Here is a 23,574-nt window from a genome sequence, read left to right as displayed (position 1 = left end):
TTCAATGCAGCCCGCTGGATATTTTCTAACTATAGAAATGATTCCAATGGTTAGAATCTGCACTTTTGAGTGGCATAGGAATATGTGTGGGGCAGATTGGGTGGGTCACAAAAAGCCTGATAGCGAGTGTTAGACGGAGCCAGATTTTTACAACAAAGTTCTGCAGAACAGTGATATTTTAACGAATATGTGAATGTTTTTTTTACCCTAGGTGTTTAAATTTTCCCGTGTTCATTGCACATTTGTTGTTCTTGCTTGATTTATAAAAGATGTCGATCAAGGAAGTGATCTGCAGTAGAGGAGCAACGTTCATATATTCTCAATATTTAGTGTTTTATTGTAAATCCCAAACTATATTTTTATGTAGATTCTGACGGTCATATAATTCAGTAAAAATCTAAAGTTCATTCCGTTTTTGAGATGGTCTGTTTCGTTTTTTTACTGAATAAAACACTCAGAATGTACATAAAAATAGAGGATGTGGGATTTACAATATTAACTAAGAACAATAAAACACTCAATATTCAAAATATATGAACGTTGCTCCGTTACTTCCCAGACCACTCCTTGATCGACATCTTTTATAATCGAGCAAGAGCAACAAAGATGCAAAAAACACAGCGAAAAATATAGGCAAATAGGGAAAATTAATCCATTTATTTGATATATCACTTTTCTGCAGAACTTTGCTGTGAAAATCTGCCTCCGTCTGACACTTGCGTTTGCAATGTCTCAGGCTGGTTGCTGCCCAGCCCACTCTGTCCTGTGCCTCGTCTGCATGAAGCAGCACTTCCTATGGTCACCGTAGTAACCCGTATGTCACTCAAAAGTGCAGATCCTAACCATTGCAATCATTTCTATAGTTTGAAAATATCTAGCAGGCCGCATTGAAATGTTAATTATGTTGTATTATGCCCAGGTAGCACTAACTGCCTTTTTTATACTGTTTTGCAAGACCTGTGTCACGTGACTTCAAACTTGACACTTCATTGGCTGCTTCTGAGACGGGATGGATTGCTTCTGTCTTAATATACCGCAAGCGAGTCAACCCCGAGCGGGACAAGCGGTAGAAAATGGATGGATGTTTGGAGTCTTGTTTTATGAAGCAGCAAATTTTGCGACACTGAATTTTTGGGTTGTGAATTTTTTTTACACAAAATTTGTATACACTAAATTTTTATACACTGAATTTTCATACACTGAATTTTTAAACACTGAACTTTTAAACCCTAAATTTTCTACACAGAATTTTGAAACACATGCATTTTGCTAACATTATTTTTTTTTTATGAAATTGATAAAAATAAACTTCTGTTCACAAAATTCAAACGCAAAAAATTCAGTTACTGTACATAAATTCAGTGTAAAGAAAAAAGCTTTTGTAATAAAGACACAAATTAACCTCAGAAAGAACATGAAGTGCACACATCATTGTTGTTGTTTTTTTAACTGAACACAGGTAACGGGGGCCAGCTAGTGCGACTGCACCAGATGTACGTTGGTAAACCTCACACCCCGACAACTTCAAGAGTAGTACTGGCTGCTGGGCTGCCAGCTTGGGCTTTTAGCCTAGAGGCTAGCACACTTACCTCTCAATCGCTTGACGTGATTTCGCAGTAAGGGAAGATCAGAACACAATGCAGAGCCGCTATAATGGTGTTGTGACCTGTATGAGCGTGAGGTTTAGGGGGGTGAGTGTAACGGTGGCCAGGCAAATACGTGGGTACACCTCACTCACCGACAACTTGAAGAATAGTGCTGGGCTACCAGCTCTGTGTTTTAGTCCAGTGGTCAGCACACTCGCCTCTCATTACGAACAACCAGGGTTCGAGTCCCTGTGCGGAATGCTGTAAAAAGGCACAGAAGTCGAACCAGCTGGGTTATACACGTAGTCCAGGGGTCGGCAACCTTTACCACTCAAAGAGCCATTTTGGCAAGTTTCACAAATTAAAGAAAATAATGGGAGCCACAAAAAATTTTTTAAAATTTAAAATGAAAAACACCACATACAAAGCTTAAATGCTTTGTGCTATGTTACCCCAAGGGTCTCCGACACACGCACCGGCACGCACTTTCATGTGGAAATTTGATGTTAGTGCGGCCCGCGAGTTTTAAATGAATGGCACTTGATAGCGTCATACTTGCCAACCCTCTCATTTTTCCCGGGAGACTCCCGAATATCAGGGCGTGATGACACTGCTTTTGGCGGCCTCTACAGCCTGCCCAAACAGTGTACCTGCTCGACCACATGTAGAATGCAGTTTCAGCTTGCTCACGTAAATGACAGCAAGGCGTACTACCTCAGCAGCCACACATCTTACACTGACGGTAACAATACCCAGAATCCCATGCAGCCCTAACTCTTCCGCTCAACCAACGCACGGAGAGGGGGGGGTTGATGTGTGGGGGGATTTGGTGGTAGCGGGGGTGTATAATGTAGACCGGAAGAGTTAGGGCTGCATGGGATTCTGGCAGTGGCGTGCCGTCACTAGAGGCAGGGGAGGCACGGCCTCACCTGCCATCATGGAAAGAAAAAAAAAAGTAAAAAGAAAAAAATAATAATTAAATTGTTATATGTATCCAGTAATTATACTAAAGTTATTTTCCATTTAACTTCACCAGTTTTAGATTATTTTTATTTTCATTTTCACATTTGCCGTTCAAATACTGAGAAGAGACGGTGCAGTGATCAGCAGCCAGTTGAGGCACGTCACTGATTTGTGCCTCAACATGGATTGTGCGCAATGACTCGGCTAACTGCTGGCCTGCTGTGCAGTGAGACTGTATTGCTATATGAATTATATTATACATTTCCATAGTTTAGTTAGCTGAGGTATATAATGTACAGTGTATGTTGTCAACAACTGTATGTGTGTAACGTATTTATTGTGCTAGCTGAGCGATCATAAAACTGGAGGCTCGTGCACCTCCGCCGCAGAATGCGTCGCCCGACGGGAGCGCCACACCAACCAAAGCCCACACCCAAACCCTCCACGTGCAAGACCGAATCCACCCAAAAAAAGTCACTTAACAAGAAGCCAAAAAGTGCAAAAACAACAATGCTCGCGCTGCAGGAGCCGCGAACGACCGCAGGGACACAACATTAGGTACACCTGCACTGCAGGTTCATATGTTTGTAAATCTGACTGTGATAATGCAGTCGTGCCTCACCAGACATTAACCTCACTGTACGCCACTGGATTCTGGGTATTGGTTGTGTTGTGTTTATGTTGTGTTACGGTGGGATGTTCTCCAGAAATGTGTTTTTCATTCTTTTTTGGTGTGGGTTCACAGTGTGGCGCATATTTGTAACGTAACAATGTTAAAGTTGTTTGATACGGCTACCGTCAGTGTAAGCTGTGTGGCTGATGAGTAAGTATGCTTTGCTGTCTCCTATGTGTGCAAGTAAAAGCAACATACAACATGTGGCCGGGCTGGCATGCTGTTTGTAAATGCTATAGAGGACAATTACTGCAGTGCAATTAGGGCACTCCCTTTATTTAGTAATTAGAGTGTAAATAGGATTATATTTTCCCTGGGACTTATCTATGAGAGACACTGAGATCCATAAGTCTCCTGGGAAAATCGGGGGTCGGCATGCATGTAGCTTAGCCGCATCAGAGTGGTCAAAGAGCCGCATGCGCCTCCCGACGCGGGTTGCCGACCCCTGACGTAGTCCAATAAGAAGTCACGTGTATTTCTTCATACTAAACATGACTTAACTTGTGGCAAAATAAATATTTTAGTAATTTCTTGTCTAACAATCATTTTAGTCTAAGTGCTTCTTATGTGCCTTATGTTGTATTGCTTAACTGCCTGGCCCTGTTTTATGTTTAAAAGACAGGACACTTTTATATCCCGCTGCTGCATTCCTCGTGCCCTGCAGAAATTGTTCTGGTTGGTTCTTCTCACATACGTCCCAGAAATCCCAGGAACATAAGACAAAGACTGTTGTGATAGCAGAGATCACTTATTTATATTGTATTTGTCTTTTGGGCAAAGATTACTCTCCCAATGGGTTTCTTTTGTGATTCATGCTGTATTGATGTCTTTACCAAGGTGTTTTTGAAGTTACACACTCTCTTTTCTTTTAGCAGTATAGTGTTGCTTCTCTGTAAAGTTAATTTACCATTTGAAAGTGTTGTTTAGTAACTGTTAACTTGAAATACATGTTTCTACTGTCAAATGGAGCTGAAGTTTCACTAAAGCACTAAACTAATGATGCATCACATTACCAGAAAGAATCCTGCATTATCAGTTGCAGGAACAAGGTCAAAGTCTATTTTAACAGCTAACGCCATCTTATATGTTTGACTTGCATAACAGATGTTTTATTCAAATAGATGGGAGAAAATGTTACCATCTACATTTTGTATTTTGACCCCATGTTAAGTATATAACATGGCAGATGTTTCCACAAGACCTAATTCCTCTCTCATTTTAGCTCAGTAGGCACTGTAAAAATCTTTTGTCTGCGTGTCTTCTGTATCAAAATCAGTGTTGTCATGAGAAAATAAGTATTGATGGTACCCAAATTGAAATCGTAATTGAGAATACATTTTTGGGAGTAATAATTGATTGTAAACTATCATGGAAACCTCATGTCAGACACATTAAAACAAACATCTCCAAAAGCCTCTCAATTATAAACAAAGCAAAACTATACCTCAATGAAAATGCACTCCGTACTCTATACTGCACCTTGGTACTCCCATACATAAGTATGGGGGAATACTTACCACAACACAATTAATCCTCTGATCATATCACAGAAAAGAGCAGTGCGGATCATTCACAACGTTGTTTTTTTAGAACATACTCATAATCTGTTTATTAATTAATTTGATGATGTTGTTAAATATAATAATCTTATATAAAGCATTTACCAAATTATTGCAGCCTAATCTACGTTTTTTTATAAGACGAGTGCAGGCTCATAACTTGAGAGGCTTTGGATATTTCTCATTGCCGAGAGCTCAAACCACGCATAAACGTTTTTGTGTCTGTATGCGGAGTAAAACTATGGAACAAACTGGACTTACAACACAAACAATGCCAAACTATTAATCTATTTAAACTATTATACAAACATGAGGTCTGGTTCAAATATAGAGATGAGGGTCTTTAATTTGACCTGCTGTTGTACTCTGTCTCAAAGTGTTAACATGTGCTCAATGTTTCCTTACCATTATTGCTATGTTGTCTATTACCATTATTGCTATGTTGTCTATTACCATTGTTGGTATTTTGTCTATTACCATTGTTGGTATATTCATTCTTCCTACATTGTTGATACAAATTGTTGTTACAGTGTAATAATTATTGTTACCTGTGGTAATGCCACTATGATACAACATTTGTATAATGCTTAAACAAAGTAACAGTGAAACTCAATGTATTAATCACTGAATTCAGAACTGGGGATGGAATTAAATAATTATCTTCTTCCCACTCCCTTTCAGGCAAAACTGGACCATCATGCTTACGTACTGTACATTACCTTTTGCATTATATTAATTTATATTAGTACGTGTTGTCACCCTTGTACTTTTTTTAATGTCATTGCCTGAAATAAATTAATACATGAAATGAATGAAAATGAGTTATTGACCTATTCAAGACTGTAATTACCCAACCTCAAATATCACACTCCAACTTATTGTTATAAATATTGCATATTTTCCATTTTCCATTTGTAAAAATAAAACAGTCAAATCAGTTAAATCTCTACAGTAGGTTTGGGCATCTTGATCAATAATATAATTTGCCCATGTGGTTGGACAGGATACACACACACACGCACACACACACACACACGCACACACACACACACTCATATATATGTATATATATATATATATATATATATATATATATATATATATATATATATATATATATATATATATATATATATATATATATATATATATATATATATATATATATATATATATATATATATATATATATATATATATATATATATATATATATGTGTATATATATACATATATATATATATATATATGTATATATGTATATATATATATATATGTATATATATATATATATATATATATATATATATGTATATATGTATATATATATATATATATGTATATATGTATATATATATACATATATATATATATGTGTATATATATATATATATATATATATATATATATATATATATATATATATATATATATATATATATATATATATATATGTGTATATATATATATATGTGTATATATATATATATATATATATATATATATATATATATATATATATATATATATATATATATATATGTATATATATATATATATATATATATATATATATATATATATATATATATATATATATATATATATATATATATATATATATGTGTATGTATGTGTTTGCATACTTGATATGTTTGACAAAGAGGCTATATCAACAAGATGAGCATTCAATTGTTAATGTATTGCTGACTTAAGACACTTTTATGAGCGAGTTCCTTGTATAGTTAATCTTAAACTTGCACAAGGGTTTAAAGGCCTACTGAAATGAATTTTTTTTATTTAAACGGGGATAGCAGATCTATTCTATGTGTCATACTTGATCATTTCGCGATATTGCCATATTTTTGCTGAAAGGATTTAGTATAGAACAACGACGATAAAGATTGCAACTTTTGGTATCTGATAAAAAAAAGGCTTGCCCCTACCGGAAGTAGCGTGACTTAGTCAGTTGAACATATACGCAAAGTTCCCTATTGTTTACAATGATGGCCGCATGAAGTGAGAGAGATTCGGACCGAGAAAGCGACAATTTCCCCATTAATTTGAGCGAGGATGAAAGATTTGTGGATGAGTAAAGTGCAAGTGAAGGACTAGTGGGGAGTTGAAGCTATTCAGATAGGGAAGATGCTGTGAGAGCCGGGGGTGACCTGATATTCAGCTGGGAATGACTACAACAGTAAATAAAAGGCCTACTGAAACCCACTACTACCGACCACGCAGTCTGATAGTTTATATATCAATGATGAAATCTTAACATTATAACACATGCCAATACGGCCGGGTTAACTTATAAAGTGACATTTTAAATTTGCCGCTAAACTTCCGGTTCGAAACGCCTCTGAGGAGGACGTATGCGCGTGACGTGGCCCGGGGAACACGGGTATGCCTTCCACATTGAAGCCAATACGAAAAAGCTCTGTTTTCATTTCATAAATCCACAGTATTCTGGACATCTGTGTTCGTGAATCTGTTGCAATCATGTTCATTGCATTATGGAGAAGGAAGCTGAGCAAGCAAAGAAGAAAGTTGTCGGTGCGAAATGGACGTATTTTTCGAACGTAGTCAGCAACAACAGTACACAGCCGGCGCTTATTTGTTTACATTCCCGGAAGATGCAGTCAAGATGGAAGAACTCGGATAACAGAGACTCTAACCAGGAGGACTTTTGACTTCGATACACAGACGCCTGTAGAGAACTGGGACAACACAGACTCTTACCAGGATTACTTTGATTTGGATGACAAAGACGCAGACGTGCTACTGTGAGTATGCAGCTTTGGCTTCTAAACATTTGATCGCTTGACCGTATGTGCGCAACTTTTTTTTGCGTATGTACGTAACTTTTTTAAAATATATAAGCTTTATGAACCTTGGGTTAGGTGAACGGTCTTTTGGGCTGAGTGATTGTGTGTGTTGATCAGGTGTTTGAATTGTATTGGCGTGTTCTATGGAGCTAGGAGCTAGCATAGGAGCTAGGAGCTAGCATAACAAACATGCAGGTGTTTTATGCAGGATTAATTTGTGGCATATTAAATATAAGCCTGGTTGTGTTGTGGCTAATAGAGTATATATATGTCTTGTGTTTATTTACTGTTGTAGTCATTCCCAGCTGAATATCAGGTACCGTGAGTATGCAGCCTTGGCTGCTAAACATTTGATAGCTTGACCGTATGTGCGCGTCACGTACGTAACTTTTTAAAAATATATAAGCTTTATGAACCTTGGGTTAGGTGAACGGTCTTTTGGGCTGAGTGATTGTGTGTGTTGATCAGGTGTTTGAATTGTATTGGCGTGTTCTATGGAGCTAGGAGCTAGCAGAGGAGCTAGGAGCTAGCGTAACAAACACGCAGGTGTTTTTATGCAGGATTAATTTGTGGCATATTAAATATGAGCCTGGTTGTGTTGTGGCTAATAGAGTATATATATGTCTTGTGTTTATTTACTGTTGTAGTCATTCCCAGCTGAATATCAGGTACCGTGAGTATGCAGCCTTGGCTGCTAAACATTTGATAGCTTGACCGTATGTGCGCGTCACGTACGTAACTTTTTAAAAATATATAAGCTTTATGAACCTTGGGTTAGGTGAACGGTCTTTTGGGCTGAGTGATTGTGTGTGTTGATCAGGTGTTTGAATTGTATTGGCGTGTTCTATGGAGCTAGGAGCTAGCAGAGGAGCTAGGAGCTAGCGTAACAAACACGCAGGTGTTTTTATGCAGGATTAATTTGTGGCATATTAAATATAAGCCTGGTTGTGTTGTGGCTAATAGAGTATATATATTGAGATTTCACAAAACTGTCTTAGAAGTGATCATTTGAAAATGTTCAATTTGAAAAATGTGCACTTAGAGAAAATATAAAAATAAAGTGTTGCATATTGATATTTATCTGTTTCTATATATATTTATTGTGAGAAATCATTAAGATGATCAGTGTTTCCACAATGATAAATATCATTAATTATTAATAATAACATAGAGTTAAAGGTGAATTGAGCAAATTGGCTATTTCTGGCAATTTATTTAAGTGTGTATCAAACTGGTAGCCCTTCGCATTAATCAGTACTCAAGAAGTAGCTCTTGGTTTCAAAAAGGTTGGTGACCCCTGGATTAACGTAACGCTTCAACTGATGTTTGTCGACTTCCTTTATTGAGCCTTGAATAGGTAAATAATTCATAATGACATTGATTTTGATTCATAATTTAAAAAAAAAAAAGAAACAGCATACATGGCAGCTTTGTGTGATTAGAGTAAACATTGCTACATTTTCTTGTTACATTTCACCTGTTTGCTCTTTAAATACCACTTTTATTTTTTAAAATTTATTTCAATCGTACTTTTTAAAAATGTGCCGTGGGGCCGTTAAATGACCTGCAGGCCGCAAATGGCCCCCCGGCCGCACTTTGGACACCCCTGGCCTACACGAATACAAACATAGAATGATAGTACAAATATAATAAGAAAACAATGTCAACCTCCCAAAGTTGGGTTATGGATATTTATTTATGCCCCCCCCCCCACCCCCCACTCCCAACCCCCCGCCGCCGTCATCCAACAGAGCCAAATAAGTACTCTGATCAAGGAACCAAATAACGATATTGTTTGAACATTTTGGATGTCTTGCACACCTATACCCTGATCACAAATTCATAGTTTACGCACCTTATTTTAACCACATCCAGTAACTTTAAGTCATGTTTCTTTTTCAAATGTAATCTCCTTAATACCTATCACATATTTTGTATTGTGTAAGCATACTTGGCTTTGGATGCTACATACCAAAAACATAAACATATCTGTCTTGTAATCTTGTTTGTTTACAGGTGCTGTGAGGAAAAAATGTGTTGACAAGGTCAGCCACGGACGATGAGGTCACCAAACACGCGATCAGGTGGTTCAACCTGGCGGGGGATCGGGCAACGAGGAGACGAGTCACGCCTCCAACTCCTCAGGAGGAATAGAAATGTATATGTGTAAATAAACAACCTTTTATTGAACTTCTTGTCATTCACCAGTTATTCATTTTCTGATATGTTAGCTGTGCATGGAGCAGCATTTCGTTGAAGTTGTAGCCTAATAGATTAAATATGTATATTCACTTTTTATATATATATTTATATATTATATATTTACTTTATAGAGTGAATTGACCATTTTCTGTTTCTGCCTATTGACAATATTGTTAGTTTAAAAATACAAGGCAATGCATATGTAAGCCTATATTGCTGTAGTAAGGCCTAGTGAATTTTTTTGTTTCCTATTTTATACTACAGCTGTCATGTCTGTGTTAATCATGTTTTTGTTTTGCTTGGTTTTTGGACTTTTTTTTTAGTTCCTGGTTTCACTTCCTTGTTTTGTTTGGTTTCCACGGTCACCCATTAGTTTTCACCTGTCATGTCACACACCTGTTTCACGTTTTGAGTCACGCACCTGTTAATCATGTCTGTGTTATTTAAGTCCATTGTATTTCTGTTGTTCGTCCTGGCGACATCACATTCATGCTCCACATTTATGCTCTGCACGCTTTATGATCACGCTTCTTCATGCCATGTTCACAGTTCCTTGTCACGTAAGTTTTTGTTTAATGTTTATAGTTCTCTGCCATTGTGCGCGCCTTTTGTTTTCCTAGTCAAGTTTTTTACCTCCGCTGTGAGCGCTTTTTGTTTATACCCTTTTGAGCCTTTTGAGTTTAAATATTAAACATGTCCTCACCTGCACGTCGTGTCCTGTCAAGTTGCTTTGCACCTCGGAAAAACAATCCACGCCAAGGACCAAGTCGTGACAGATGTCGCCAGCAATCCGTTTTTCCGCGAGCAATTTGGCGGATGGAGGAAGGAAGGTGGGAAGCGCTAGGTGCCATGGGGGACCGAGATTTGATGTGGGGGCCAAATGGCAAGCTAATTCCGATTAGCTCCATTTGGTCCGAGGATGGCGCTGCGTCACCGCAGTCCCGGAAGCGCCGCTCCAGACCGAGGACGTCAGGGAAGGTGAGCGGACAGAACGCGGCGCTCCTGCAAGCTCCTCCCCCTCCGGGCGGAAATGGGCCGCAGCCTGCCCGGCTTCCCCAGGATGACATCACAGACCAGGATTTTTTTTTTCTGAACTCTTTTTCTTTTGATCACCCGCCCCCAGCAAAAGACTCTAAGTCCAAGATAGAGCACTATCAAAACATGTTTTTAGAAATAAGAGCATGTCAATCACAGTCACCCAGTTTTCATGCCCCGCCCCCCAGGACTCAAGTCACGCCCATGTCACAAAAAACATTTTTCTCACTCACAAAGTCCCAGGTAGAAAAAGAGAGACTTTTTGGACAGTTTGGAGGGGAGAATTTTGCCCCCCTCCCGACCTCCCTCCACCCACCCCAAAAGACGGTTCCAGACCGCGGGGAGCGCGTCTGGGATCCGCTCCTTGAGGGGGGGGCTAGGGCTGGGAATTGTTCAGGTGGGGTGGGTCAGCTTCGTCACGCCAAGCCACAGCCTCCAGCACGACCACCACCACCAGTCTTTCGTCACGCCAAGCCACAGCCTCCAGCACGACCACCACCACCGGTTTTTCGGCCTGCCAAGCCGCAACCCCCAGCTAGGCCACATCCACCTGCTCCACGCCCTGCTCCAAGGCTACCAACATGCCTAGCAGCTCCACGCCAAGTGCCACCAGTCGCAGCTCCACGCCAAGTGCCACCAGTCGCAGCTCCACGACGCCAAGTGCCGCCAGTCGCAGCTCCACGACGCCAAGTCCTGCCAGTCGCAGCTCCACGACGGCAAGTGCCGCCAGTCGCAGCTCCACGACGGCAAGTGCCGCCAGTCGCAGCTCCACGACGGCAAGTGCCGCCAGTCGCAGCTCCACGACGGCAAGTGCCGCCAGTCGCAGCTCCACGCCAAGACCCCTCAAGCCAAGACCAAGACCCCTCAAGCCTAGACCAAGACCCCCCACGCCAAGACCAAGACCCCTCAAGCCTAGACCAAGACCAAGACCCCCCACGCCAAGACCAAGTCCAAGACACACCATGCCAAGACCAAGTCCAAGACACACCATGCCAAGACCAAGTCCAAGACCAACCATGCCAAGACCAAGACCAACCATGGCCACGACAAGCTTCGCCACGCCAAGCTTCGCCACGCCAAGACGCGCCACGCCAAGCTTCGCCGCCTGCTTCATCTGCTGCTTCTACGCCTGCCATGGCAACGACGCCGTCCCTGTCTTCTCGTCGGCCACGGATATGGCCGCTACCTGGTCGTCCGCCACGCCAAGTGCGGCCACTTCATCATCGGCCACGAATGTGGCCATTCCCAGGTCGCCCACCTCGTCTGGTACAGCGGCGCTCTACGCGTCACCGCCACCTAACTCTGCCCCGGTGGATACGGGGACACGGGGTCTGGCGACCCACCGCCATGTCCCCCTCCCGCCCTCCCATGACTCTTGATCTTGTTTTTGTTGGTTGTTTTTGGACATCTGAGATCTGTCCGTAAAGGGGGGGGGGGGGGGGGGGGGGGGGGCTCTGTCATGTCTGTGTTAATCATGTTTTTGTTTTGCTTGGTTTTTGGACTTTTTTTTTAGTTCCTGGTTTCACTTCCTTGTTTTGTTTGGTTTCCATGGTCACCCATTAGTTTTCACCTGTCATGTCACGCACCTGTTTCACGTTTTGAGTCACGCACCTGTTGTTAATCATGTCTGTGTTATTTAAGTCCATTGTGTTTCTGTTGTTCGTCCTGGCGACTTCACATTCATGCTCCACATTTATGCTCTGCACCCTTTATGATCACGCTTCTTCATGCCATGTTCACAGTTCCTTGTCACGTAAGTTTTTGTTTAATGTTTATAGATCTCCGCCATTGTGCGCGCCTTTTGTTTTCCTAGTCAAGTTTTTTACCTCCGCTGTGAGCGCTTTTTGTTTATACCCTTTTGAGCCTTTTGAGTTTAAATATTAAACATGTCCTCACCTGCACGTCATGTCCAGTCAAGTTGCTTTGCACCTCGGAAAAACAATCCACGCCAAGGACCAAGTCGTGACAACAGCAAGAACAGAAGGGATTTTGAAAATAAGATAAACAGGTCCAAAACGGCCAGATGAGCCAGGGTTTTTATGAGTCCGTTGCTGGTCCGCGGCGGGAGGTTAGGCTTTGATCATGGATGCGGAGCGGATGCGGCGCGCCGCCACGGCGGATCCGCGACCCGCCTCCGTGGCGGATATTGTTCCTGAGAGTAAGTGGACGCCGATACGGGTCCGTTTCGCGGTTCCGTTCCGGAAAGCGCGATAGCTCTGCGGGGGATCCGCCGCGGAGTGTTTTTGCTGTGTGGGTAATATATTCTCCTATTATTCATTTCTATTCTATGGTGTAACAAAGTCACTTTGGTCACTTAAAAAATGTTAAACTTGATGTGCCAAAGTCATGTGGTCACTACAGGGTTAAATTAATGAAGCATGCACGCAGCACGTTATTCACATGTTGGCCAGTAGAGGTCGCATGCACCTTTTCTCATTCCAGACATTCCTTCACTGAACGTCAAAAAGTGAAGGCACGAGTCATATCGTTGTGTTGCAAAGACAAGGTTTATACGCTAAAATACTTGTCATTTCTCAAACCGAGTGTTGGAAAAGCAGCATAAGATAGCAACCCGGCTCCCACTGGAACCAGGCTGTGTTTTGTGCTGCTGAGAACTCCAGTAAGTGTTACATTGTGAGTGAGGCCTACTAGCAAGCCTGTTAGCCTAGCCATCCTGTTAGCGCTAAAGAGAGGAGTCTGATAACAAGACACAGAGTTAAGATTTACAAAACCAATTGGAGTAATATGATGTCTTGAGAGAATGCCTTGTGACATGTTAGCATGTTGCAGTTGGATAACTTTATTGTATTTTCGTTTTGTGTAAAAGAGAGGTTTATTTAATGTTACTGTGTTCAGCCTTAGCAGTGAGCAGAGGAGCGGCATTCATTCCAATGCTGCTAAAAGCTTAAAGGGGAACTGTTGATACATTTCCTTTATTAAATCGATACAGTTAAAATGATAACCATTATAATACATGATGACCAAAATGTGATTTCATTTAAAGAATCATTTATTTTATTTTGTGATGGTTTAAAAAGTGATAATTCACAGTTCATAATTTAAAGATAAAAAGGTAAAACATCCTTAAATGGATGTAACCATTTCATTAATTGAAGTCTTAAGTAAGAGGTGAAGCCACTATAGTTTTCATGATTTGATGCTGCTGTTAAAGTCTTACAGACTTATATGGAGTACAGTGTGAACCGACCAGTATTCATATGTCCATGACTAAATGGTTAAAATGAGTAACTGTGTTTATTGATTTAAAATTGAAGTTAATATGGTACCATATGGAAGAGAACTAAGGGTAAAACGAGTATTCTAACTGATTACATTCTGTACTGCTATGTGCAGATTGTTTTTTTGTATGATCCTGAAGTCTGGTTCCAAACTGGACTTGAGTTATGATGGCGAGCCAGTCCCAGTGAGTGAGAGTCTGCGGAGAGGGAGCGTTTGGATGTGGTGTGGCCAGCTGCATCGGTCTCCACACTCTGCAGTGACCTATAACTGAACTGATCCACCATCAGAATCGCAAGTATCGAACCGAATCAGTATGGAATAACGGATTACAATAGAACTAAGGATTCCCAACCAAGGAATATAGACAGTGTTCAATTCATTTCTACCCGGGTAGAATTCATTTTTTGAAAGGACAATTTAAAAAGGATTTTTCTTCTATTTTGCTACTTTTGAATTTTTGCAACAGAGCTCTATTTTTATTTATTTTTGGGGGGTATTTACAATTTAAAAAGCACACTGTTCATGTGTTATTGTTTATTATTGTGCAATACATTAGCCAGCAGTTGTTCTGTGGTCCACTAAGTACTTAACGTCTCATTGCGAGTCTCTCAATTATACAGCCAAGAACCTAGTAATCTTAATTGTTGTACTAACCTGCTATCCTACAGTAGGGGTGCTACACACTTGGCGAGCCAGCCAGGAGCGCTGTGATTCCGAATTCATACTGTACGTTTTTTTTGATTGATTGATTGATTGAGACTTTTATTAGTAGGTTGCACAGTGAAGTACATATTCCGTACAATTGACCACTAAATGGTAACACCCGAATAAGTTTTTCAACTTCTTTAAGTCGGGGTCCACTTAAATTGATTCATGATACAGATATATACTATCATATATACTATCATCATAATACAGTCATCACACAAGATAATCACAATGAATTATTTACATTATTTACAATCAGGGGTGTGGAGGGGGGAGGGGGGGGGGTAGGATATGGACATCAAGTAGTTGACATAGAGAGAGAGAGAGAGATCAGAAGGCATAAGAAAAAGTATCTGCATTTGATTGTTTACATTTGATTATTAGCAATCCGGGAAGGGTGTTAGTTTAGGGTTGTAACTGCCTGGAGGTGAACTTTTATTGCGATTTTGAAGGAGGATAGAGATGCCCTTTCTTTTATACCTGTTGGGAGCGCATTCCACATTGATGTGACATAAAAAGAGAATGAGTTAAGACCTTTGTTAGTTCGGAATCTGGGTTTAACGTGGTTAGTGGAGCTCCCCCTGGTGTTGTGGTTATGGCGGTCATTTACGTTAAGGAAGTAGTTTGACATGTACTTCGGTATCAGGGAGGTGTAGCGGATTTTATAGACTAGGCTCAGTGCAAGTTGTTTAACTCTGTCCTCCACCTTGAGCCAGCCCACTTTAGAGAAGTGGGTAGGAGTGAGGTGGGATCTGGGGTGGAGGTCTAGCAGTAACCTGACTAGCTTGTTCTGAGATGTTTGGAGTTTAGATTTGAGGGTTTTGGAGGTGCTAGGGTACCAGGAGGTGCATGCGTAATCGAAAAAGGGTTGAGCCCCAGTCGAGCCCACGTGACGTTTGCATGTTCTTGACTTAGCCTACGGTACTGTGGATGATGCTGATGAGCTATTTGCAGCATTCCTTACCACCGACGCAGAGCCGGGTGAAAAGGCTTCTGCTTATTTACATCGTCTACAGTCAATACTGAGCAAAGTAGTCAAGAGGAATGGCATTCCTGCCAGGGACGCAGACCGGCAACTGCTGAAACAGTTCTGCAGGGGATGTTTCAACAATAGTTTAATCACACATCTTCAGCTGTCCCAACTGCAGAAGGATGCCCCACCCTCGTTCTCCGAGTTGTTGCTCTTAGTGAGGACGGAGGAAGATAAGCAGGCTGCCAGATCTCGTCGTATGAAGCAACACGTTGGATTTCACAAAGCTAAAGTGCAGTCTAATAATGTGAACGTGTACAACTCTGATACAGATGAGAGGGACATAGCAGCCGCTGCTGTAAAGGACAACCATAATGAGAGTACAAAGAAAATACAAAAACAACTTGCACAACTTCAAGCCCAGTTGGCAAACCTGAAAGCGTCCGTGGATGAATCTTCCACAAAGGCTACCTCCAAGGGAGCTAAGCCAAAGAAACCCAAGGAAAAGGAGCCTAAGACAGAGGCTGTCCTAAGAGGCAAAAAGAAACCACGACCATGGTATTGCTTTAACTGTGGCGAAGATGGACATATAGCGCCAGCTTGTCCTAACGAGTCCAACCCAGAGGTTGTTGAGGCTAAACGCCAAGAACTCAAAGAGAAACAAAAGCTGTGGGACGAACAAAGCAAACAGGATTTATAAATCATGTTCCTGTTGAGGAGCAAACAGGAACAAAGACTAACACCAGCTCCAAACAAAATGTTTCAAGTTATTCTCACAGAACCAAGCACCAATCTAAAATACCAAAAGGTTTAATTGGCAACAAATGCATCAGTGATGTGACTGTGTCAGGTGTAAAGTGTAACTGCCTTCTTGACACAGGGTCTCAGGTGACCACAATTTCAAACTCATTCTACAAAGAGCACCTGTCAGAACAGCCTATCCAGCCATTCAATCTTCTTGATGTGGAAGGTGCTAATGGTCAGTCCGTCCCATATTTGGGCTATGTAGAAGTCAGTATTAGGTTGCCAAAGGAGTTTATTGACACTGCACCCGAAGTGAACACTCTAGCATTAGTTGTCCCCGATCAACGCTCCAACAGTGACCTGCCTGTTCTAATAGGGACCAACTTACTTGATGTATTATACGATGAAGAGTGCCAATACAACACTCAAAAGACCACTTCAACTGTTCATGGCTACAAACAAATCCTCAGTGCACTTGAATTCAGACAAATGCTAAAGAGCACTGGGCAAATAGGTCTAATGACACTCAAAGGGAAACCGCAGCAAGTTATTCCTGCACATGATAAAGTCCTTGTGGAAGGCCAGGTCAAAGTCAATCCTGCAAATACGGAGAAATTGGCAATTCTGGAGCAGCCAAGAAAGTCTGTCTTACCTGGTGGCATTTTGCCTCGTCACTTTGCCCCAGCAGCCTCAGCACAAGTTGGCTGTTTGGCTGAGAAACGAGACAGACCATGACATAACACTACCCACAAACTGTGTTGTCGCAGAACTACATGTTCCTGATAAGATTGTTGAAAAAAGTCCATTACCTGACAAGAATGCAGATACTGTGAACTGTTGTAGTGCAACCTTTTCTCCAAATCAGTCCACAAACAACACCCTGACGTTTGACTTCGGAAATTCTCCTCTACCAGAGGAATGGAAAACCAGAGTCACAGAGAAACTCAATGGTTACTCTGTGTTCGCACATCATGACCTTGATTGTGGTCATGCCACCAAAGTCAAGCATTGTATCAAGCTCAAGGACGAGACGCCTTTTAAACAGCGTTCAAGACCCATACATCCCAATGACTATGAGGCTGTGAGGAAACACCTTAAAACACTGCTAGAAGCTGGTGTGATACGGGAGTCCGAGTCACCCTACTCGTCACCCATAGTCGTCGTAAAGAAAAAGAACGGTGATGTCCGACTTTGTGTCGATTACCGTAAGTTGAATATGCAAACCATAAAGGATGCTTATGCATTACCAAACCTCGAAGAAGCATTCTCCGCCCTCACCGGGTCACAGTGGTTTTCCGTAATGGATTTTATTTATCATTTACCTCAAGTCCGGATATTACCAAATTTGTATGGAAGAGAGTGACAAAGCCAAGACTGCTTTTGTCTGTCCCCTGGGGTTTTGGGAGTTCAACCGTATGCCCCAGGGGATAACCAATGCGCCGAGTACATTTCGGCGCCTAATGGAGAAATGCATGGGTGACATTAACCTGAAAGAGGTGCTTGTCTTTCTTGATGATCTCATTGTGTTCTCTGCCTCCCTGGAGGAACACGAGGCCAGGCTTCTGCACGTCCTTCAACGGCTAAGAGAATATGGTCTCAAGCTCTCTCCCGAGAAGTGCAGATTCTTCCAAACGTCTGTACGTTATCTTGGACACATCGTCTCAAGAGATGGTGTCGAGACTGATCCCGAGAAAGTCATTGCACTGAAAACGTGGCCAAAGCCACAGACCCTAAAATAATTGAAGTCCTTTTTAGGCTTCGCCGGCTATTATCGCCGCTTCGTCAAGGACTATTCTAAAATAGTGAAGCCACTAAACAGTCTCACTTCTAGCTATCCACCTCTCAGAAAAGGCCAGAAGATGACGACATGTAAAGGAAAATATTTAAATCCAAAAGAGCCGTTCGCAGAACGATGGACACCTGCTTGTCAGGATGCTTTTGAATGCATCATAGAGAAGCTCACATCTTCTCCCATCCTGGGGTTCGCAGATGCAAAGCTCCCCTATACACTGCATACGGATGCTAGTGCTACTGGTTTAGGAGCTGCTTTATACCAAGAGCAGGATGGCCAATCAGGGGTCATCGCCTATGCCAGTAGGGGCCTTTCATTTAGTGAGGCAAGATATCCAGCACACAAGCTGGAGTTTCTAGCTTTAAAATGGGCAATCCTAGAGAAGTTCCAGGACTATCTCTATGGTAACAACTTCACTGTGGTAACGGATAACAATCCGTTAACTTACATACTCACCTCAGCTAAGCTAGATTCTGCCAGTTATCGCTGGCTAGCAGCCCTTTCTACGTTCAATTTCAACATCAAGTACAGGGCTGGAAAGAGCAATAAAGACGCAGATGGTCTGTCCAGGCGACCGCATGGAATGCTGGTTGAGGATGATGCTTCACTGGAAGAAAGAGAGAGAATAAAGCGGTTCACCTCACATCATCTATCATCGTCACCTGACCATCTAAACTTACCTGTAGATGCAGTTACAGCTCTATGTCACAGACACCTGATAAGAGAAACCGACAACTTACCTTCCATCACGTTAGTTGAATCCCTAGCTCTCAACGCCGATGCTGTTCCAGACATCTACAGTGATGAAGAATTATTAGGTCACGTGACGGTACCCATCTTCAGTGAGGATGACCTCCGAGAACGACAGGAAGCTGATCCTGCCATCAAACATGTTATTCATCTGTTGGAATCTGGAGGCCCAGTATCTCGGAACATCGGTCCTAATTCTCCTGAACTCAAACTGATGCTCAAGGAGTGGAAGCGCCTTGAGATGAGAGAAGGTCTCCTGTACAGGAAGCGGAAATGTGAAGAGGAAACGATCTATCAACTCATTCTTCCAGAGTCCCTCAGAGTCACTGTACTCAAGTGTCTCCATGACGACATGGGACACATGGGCATAGACCGTACCATTGACTTAGTACGGTCAAGATTCTACTGGCCACGAATGGCTGCGGATGTTGAGCACAAGGTCAAAACCTGTGGCCGGTGTGTTAGGAGGAAGACTCCGCCTGAGAAAGCAGCACCACTGGTCAGTATCCAGACAAATAGGCCAATGCAATTAGTCTGCATGGACTACCTATCACTGGAGCCTGATTCCCACAATACCAAGGACATTCTGGTCATCACAGACCACTTTACAAAATACGCAGTAGCCATACCCACGAAAGATAAAAAAGCTACTACTGTTGCAAAGTGTCTGTGGGAACAGTTCCTGGTTCACTACGGCTTTCCTGAACGCTTGCACAGTGATCAGGGAAGAGATTTCGAATCCCACACTATTAAAGAACTTTGTGCCATAGCTGGTATCAAGAAAGTGAGAACCAGTCCGTATCACCTGAGGGGAAACCCGGTTGAGCGGTTCAACCGCACGCTTCTTGGCATGTTGGGTACTCTGAAAGAAAAAGAGAAGAGTCACTGGCGTGATTTCGTTAAACCACTCACACATGCCTACAACTGTACCAGAAGCGAGGTCAGTCCCTATGAGTTAATGTTTGGGAGACAACCCAGGCTTCCAGTCGATATTGCATTCAACACCAGTATCTCACTCCCAATATGTGCGAAATCTCAAGTCTCGACTGGAGGAGAGTTATCAAAAAGCCATTGAAAACTCCCAGAAGGTTGCTGAGAGGAATAAGCAGCAGTGGAATAAACGAGTCAGAGAGTCTGCACTTGAAGTGGGAGATAGAGTACTGGTGAGAAATGTCCGTCTGAGGAACAAACACAAACTCGCTGACAAGTGGGAGTCCGCTGTGTACAGTGTCTTACAACAGATGGGCGACTTACCTGTTTACAAGGTACAGCCAGTAGATGAAGATGGTCCAGTCCGCACTTTACACAGGGATCTTCTGCTGCCATGCGGGCAATTGGTTGAAGTCGAGGATGAGGAACCCAATCAGCCAAGGCCAATTCGTTGTCCCAGGACAAGACAAAGTTCTCCTCAGGTACAAGAAGAGGAAAGTTCTGAGTCTGAAGAGGAGTACACAGTCCTTCCCGAGGAAACCTCAGCTCTCACTGAGAAGAGGTTTACAAAGGTCTATGAGATCCCGAAACAGCTGGTAGTAGCTGTCAATCCTCCCACAGAAAAGGAAGTGGGCGAGACACTACAAACCCAGTCACAAGTGGAGTCCTCTGCTGGTAATGAGCCTGCGTTGCCAGTTGAAGAAGAAAAGGAATTTCCTGAAGTGGTTGGAGATCACCAGTTGGAGAGTAATGAAAATGGAAAACCGGGAAATGACACTGAAATTCCAGAAGCTCAAGATACTCAAGGCGAGGGAACCGACTTACCTGATGACTGTGGGGAAGGCAATATGGTACGCCGATCTGTAAGGTCACGGCGGCCACCAGACCGATTGAACTACCCACAGTTGGGTAAACCCTTCATCTCTTTTGCTCAAAGTCTTCTAGACAGTTTCAATCACGCACTCATTTCCTTAGGTGACTACGACAGTCATGAGGTTATAGCAATTTGAGTCAAGATGTTATAGCACATGAAGGGACTCATGCTGACTTAAGGGGGGAGTGTGCAACCCATATGGAAATATAGTGTCACTAATATATTATCCTATTATTCATTTCTAATCTATGGTGTGCCAAAGTCACTTTGGTCACTTACAAAATGTTAAACTTGATGTGTCAAAGTCATGTGGTCACTACAGTGTTAAATTAATGAAGCATGCACGCAGCACGTTATTCACATGTTGGCCAGTAGAGGTCGCATGCACCTTTCTCATTCCAGACATTCCTTCACTGAACGTCAAAAAGTGAAGGCACGAGTCATATCGTTGTGTTGCAAAGACAAGGTTTATACGCTAAAATACTTGTCATTTCTCAAACCGAGTGTTGGAAAAGCAGCATAAGATAGCCTGGTTCCAGTGGGAGCCGGGTTGCTGTGTTTTGTGCTGCTGAGAACTCCAGTAAGTGTTACATTGTGAGTGAGGCCTACTAGCAAGCCTGTTAGCCTAGCCATCCTGTTAGCGCTAAAGAGAGGAGTCTGATAACAAGACACAGAGTTAAGATTTACAAAACCAATTGGAGTAATTGTGATGTCTTGAGAGAATGCCTTGTGACATGTTAGCATGTTGCAGTTGGATAACTTTATTGTATTTTCGTTTTGTGTAAAAGAGAGGTTTATTTAATGTTACTGTGTTCAGCCTTAGCAGTGGGCAGAGGAGCTGCATTTATTCCAATGCTGCTAAAAGCTTAAAGGGGAACTGTTGATACATTTCATTTATTAAATTGATACAGTTAAAATGATAACCATTATAATACATGATGACCAAAATGTGATTTCATTTAAATAATCATTTATTTTATTTTGTGATGGTTTAAAAAGTGATAATTCACAGTTCATAATTTAAAGATAAAAAGGTGAAACATCCTTAAATGGATGTAACTCATTTCATTCATTGAAGTCTTAAGTAAGAGGTGAAGCCACTATAGTTTTCATGATTTGATGCTGCTGTTAAAGTCTTGCAGACGTATATGGAGTACAGTGTGAACCGACCAGTATTCATATGTCCATGACTAAATGGTTAAAATGAGTAACTGTGTTTATTGATTTAAAATTGAAGTTAATATGGTACCATATGGAAGAGAACTAAGAGTAAAAAGAGTATTCTAACTGATTACATTCTGTACTGCTATGTGCAGATTGTTTTTTTGTATGATCCTGAAGTCGGGTTCCGAACCGGACTTGAGTTATGATGGCGAGCCAGTCCCAGTGAGTGAGAGTCTGCGGAGAGGGAGCGTTTGGATGTGGTGTGGCCAGCTGCATCGGTCTCCACACTCTGCAGTGACCTATAACTGAACTGATCCACCATGAGAGTCGCAAGTATCGAACCGAATCAGTATGGAATAACGGATTACAATAGAACTAAGGATTCCCAACCAAGGAATATAGACAGTGTTCAATTCATTTCTACCGGGGTATAATTCATTTTTTGAAAGGACAATTTAAAAAGGACATTTCTTCTATTTTGCTACTTTTGAATTTTTGCAACAGAGCTCTATTTTTATTTATTTTTGGGGGGTATTTACAATTTAAAAAGCACACTGTTCATGTGTTATTGTTTATTATTGTGCAATAAATTTGCCAGCAGTTGTTCTGTGGTCCACTAAGTACGTAACGTCTCATTGCGAGTCTCTCAATTATACAGCCAAGAACCTAGTAATCTTAATTGTTGTACTAACCTGCTATCCTACAGTAGGGGTGCTACAGTTGGAATCTGGGCTTTTGCATGATATATTAGTTACTATGTTAATGTAATTATTTACTATGGTAATCTAAGTCACAGCTCAGACGAGGCACCAAGCAGTGTGGTTGGGGAGCGTTTCCACAAAGTGTTTCCAGAGCAGCCAGCCTGAAACGCGGGTGTCAGGGACAGACGCGGAAAGAGATTTTTACAACAAAGTTCTAAAGCTTAGTGATATATCAGATACATCAGATTGTAGGTGGGGTTTTTTTTACCCTTTACGTTCATATTTTGATCTTTGTTGCATTTTTGTTGCGTTTCGCTTGATTGTAAAATATGTCGATTGAGGGTGACGTTCATATGTTGTCAATATTCAGTGTTTTATCGTTCATAGTTAATATTGTAAACCCCACAGTCTTTATTTTTATGTACATTCTGTGTGTCTCTTTCAGTAAAAAATGTAAAACTCTATTCTGTTTTTTAAGGTGGTCTGTCATAACGTTTTTAGCTTTCAATCAGACATTATTGTGAGGTTTTGTTTTAGTGTTCCTAAAAATCAGATTTTCCGGCCCCCAAACACATTTTTTTCTTAAAATTTGGCCCCCCCGAGTCAAAAAAATTGCCCAGGCCCGCTATAGATGCTACATGTAATAGGTGACAAAGCAAATGAGTGAAACCTGATTAAAAATGTCATTAGTAATGAATTCATTGAACCTTTACAACATGCCGAGGCCTGATCAAAAGTAAGTTGTGGCCCAAAAATCTCTTTACTGTGTTTCTTTTTAACAAAGTGCAACAATGCAGAAAAATGCAAAAGTCATTGTTTGAAGATGATGAATTATTAATACATTTTTAGTAAATTAAT

At 41.4% G+C, this 23,574-nt stretch overlaps 1 long non-coding RNA gene across 1 annotated transcript in view; it reads left to right on the top strand.

Annotated features, from left to right (window-relative positions):
• The window catches only part of LOC133647509 (uncharacterized), a 59,563-nt gene extending 49,696 nt beyond the window's left edge, over positions 1 to 9,867 (top strand). The window contains exon 3 of the long non-coding RNA XR_009825704.1: positions 9,623 to 9,867. This is a non-coding gene — a long non-coding RNA (uncharacterized LOC133647509). The remainder of the gene's footprint in view (positions 1 to 9,622) is intronic.
• The last annotated feature ends 13,707 nt before the right edge of the window (positions 9,868 to 23,574 follow it).

The sequence above is a fragment of the Entelurus aequoreus genome, linkage group LG01 (genome assembly GCF_033978785.1).
Source record: "Entelurus aequoreus isolate RoL-2023_Sb linkage group LG01, RoL_Eaeq_v1.1, whole genome shotgun sequence".
In the NCBI taxonomy this organism is placed as follows: Eukaryota; Metazoa; Chordata; class Actinopteri; order Syngnathiformes; family Syngnathidae; genus Entelurus; species Entelurus aequoreus.
This window is presented reverse-complemented; position numbering and strand designations above follow the sequence as displayed.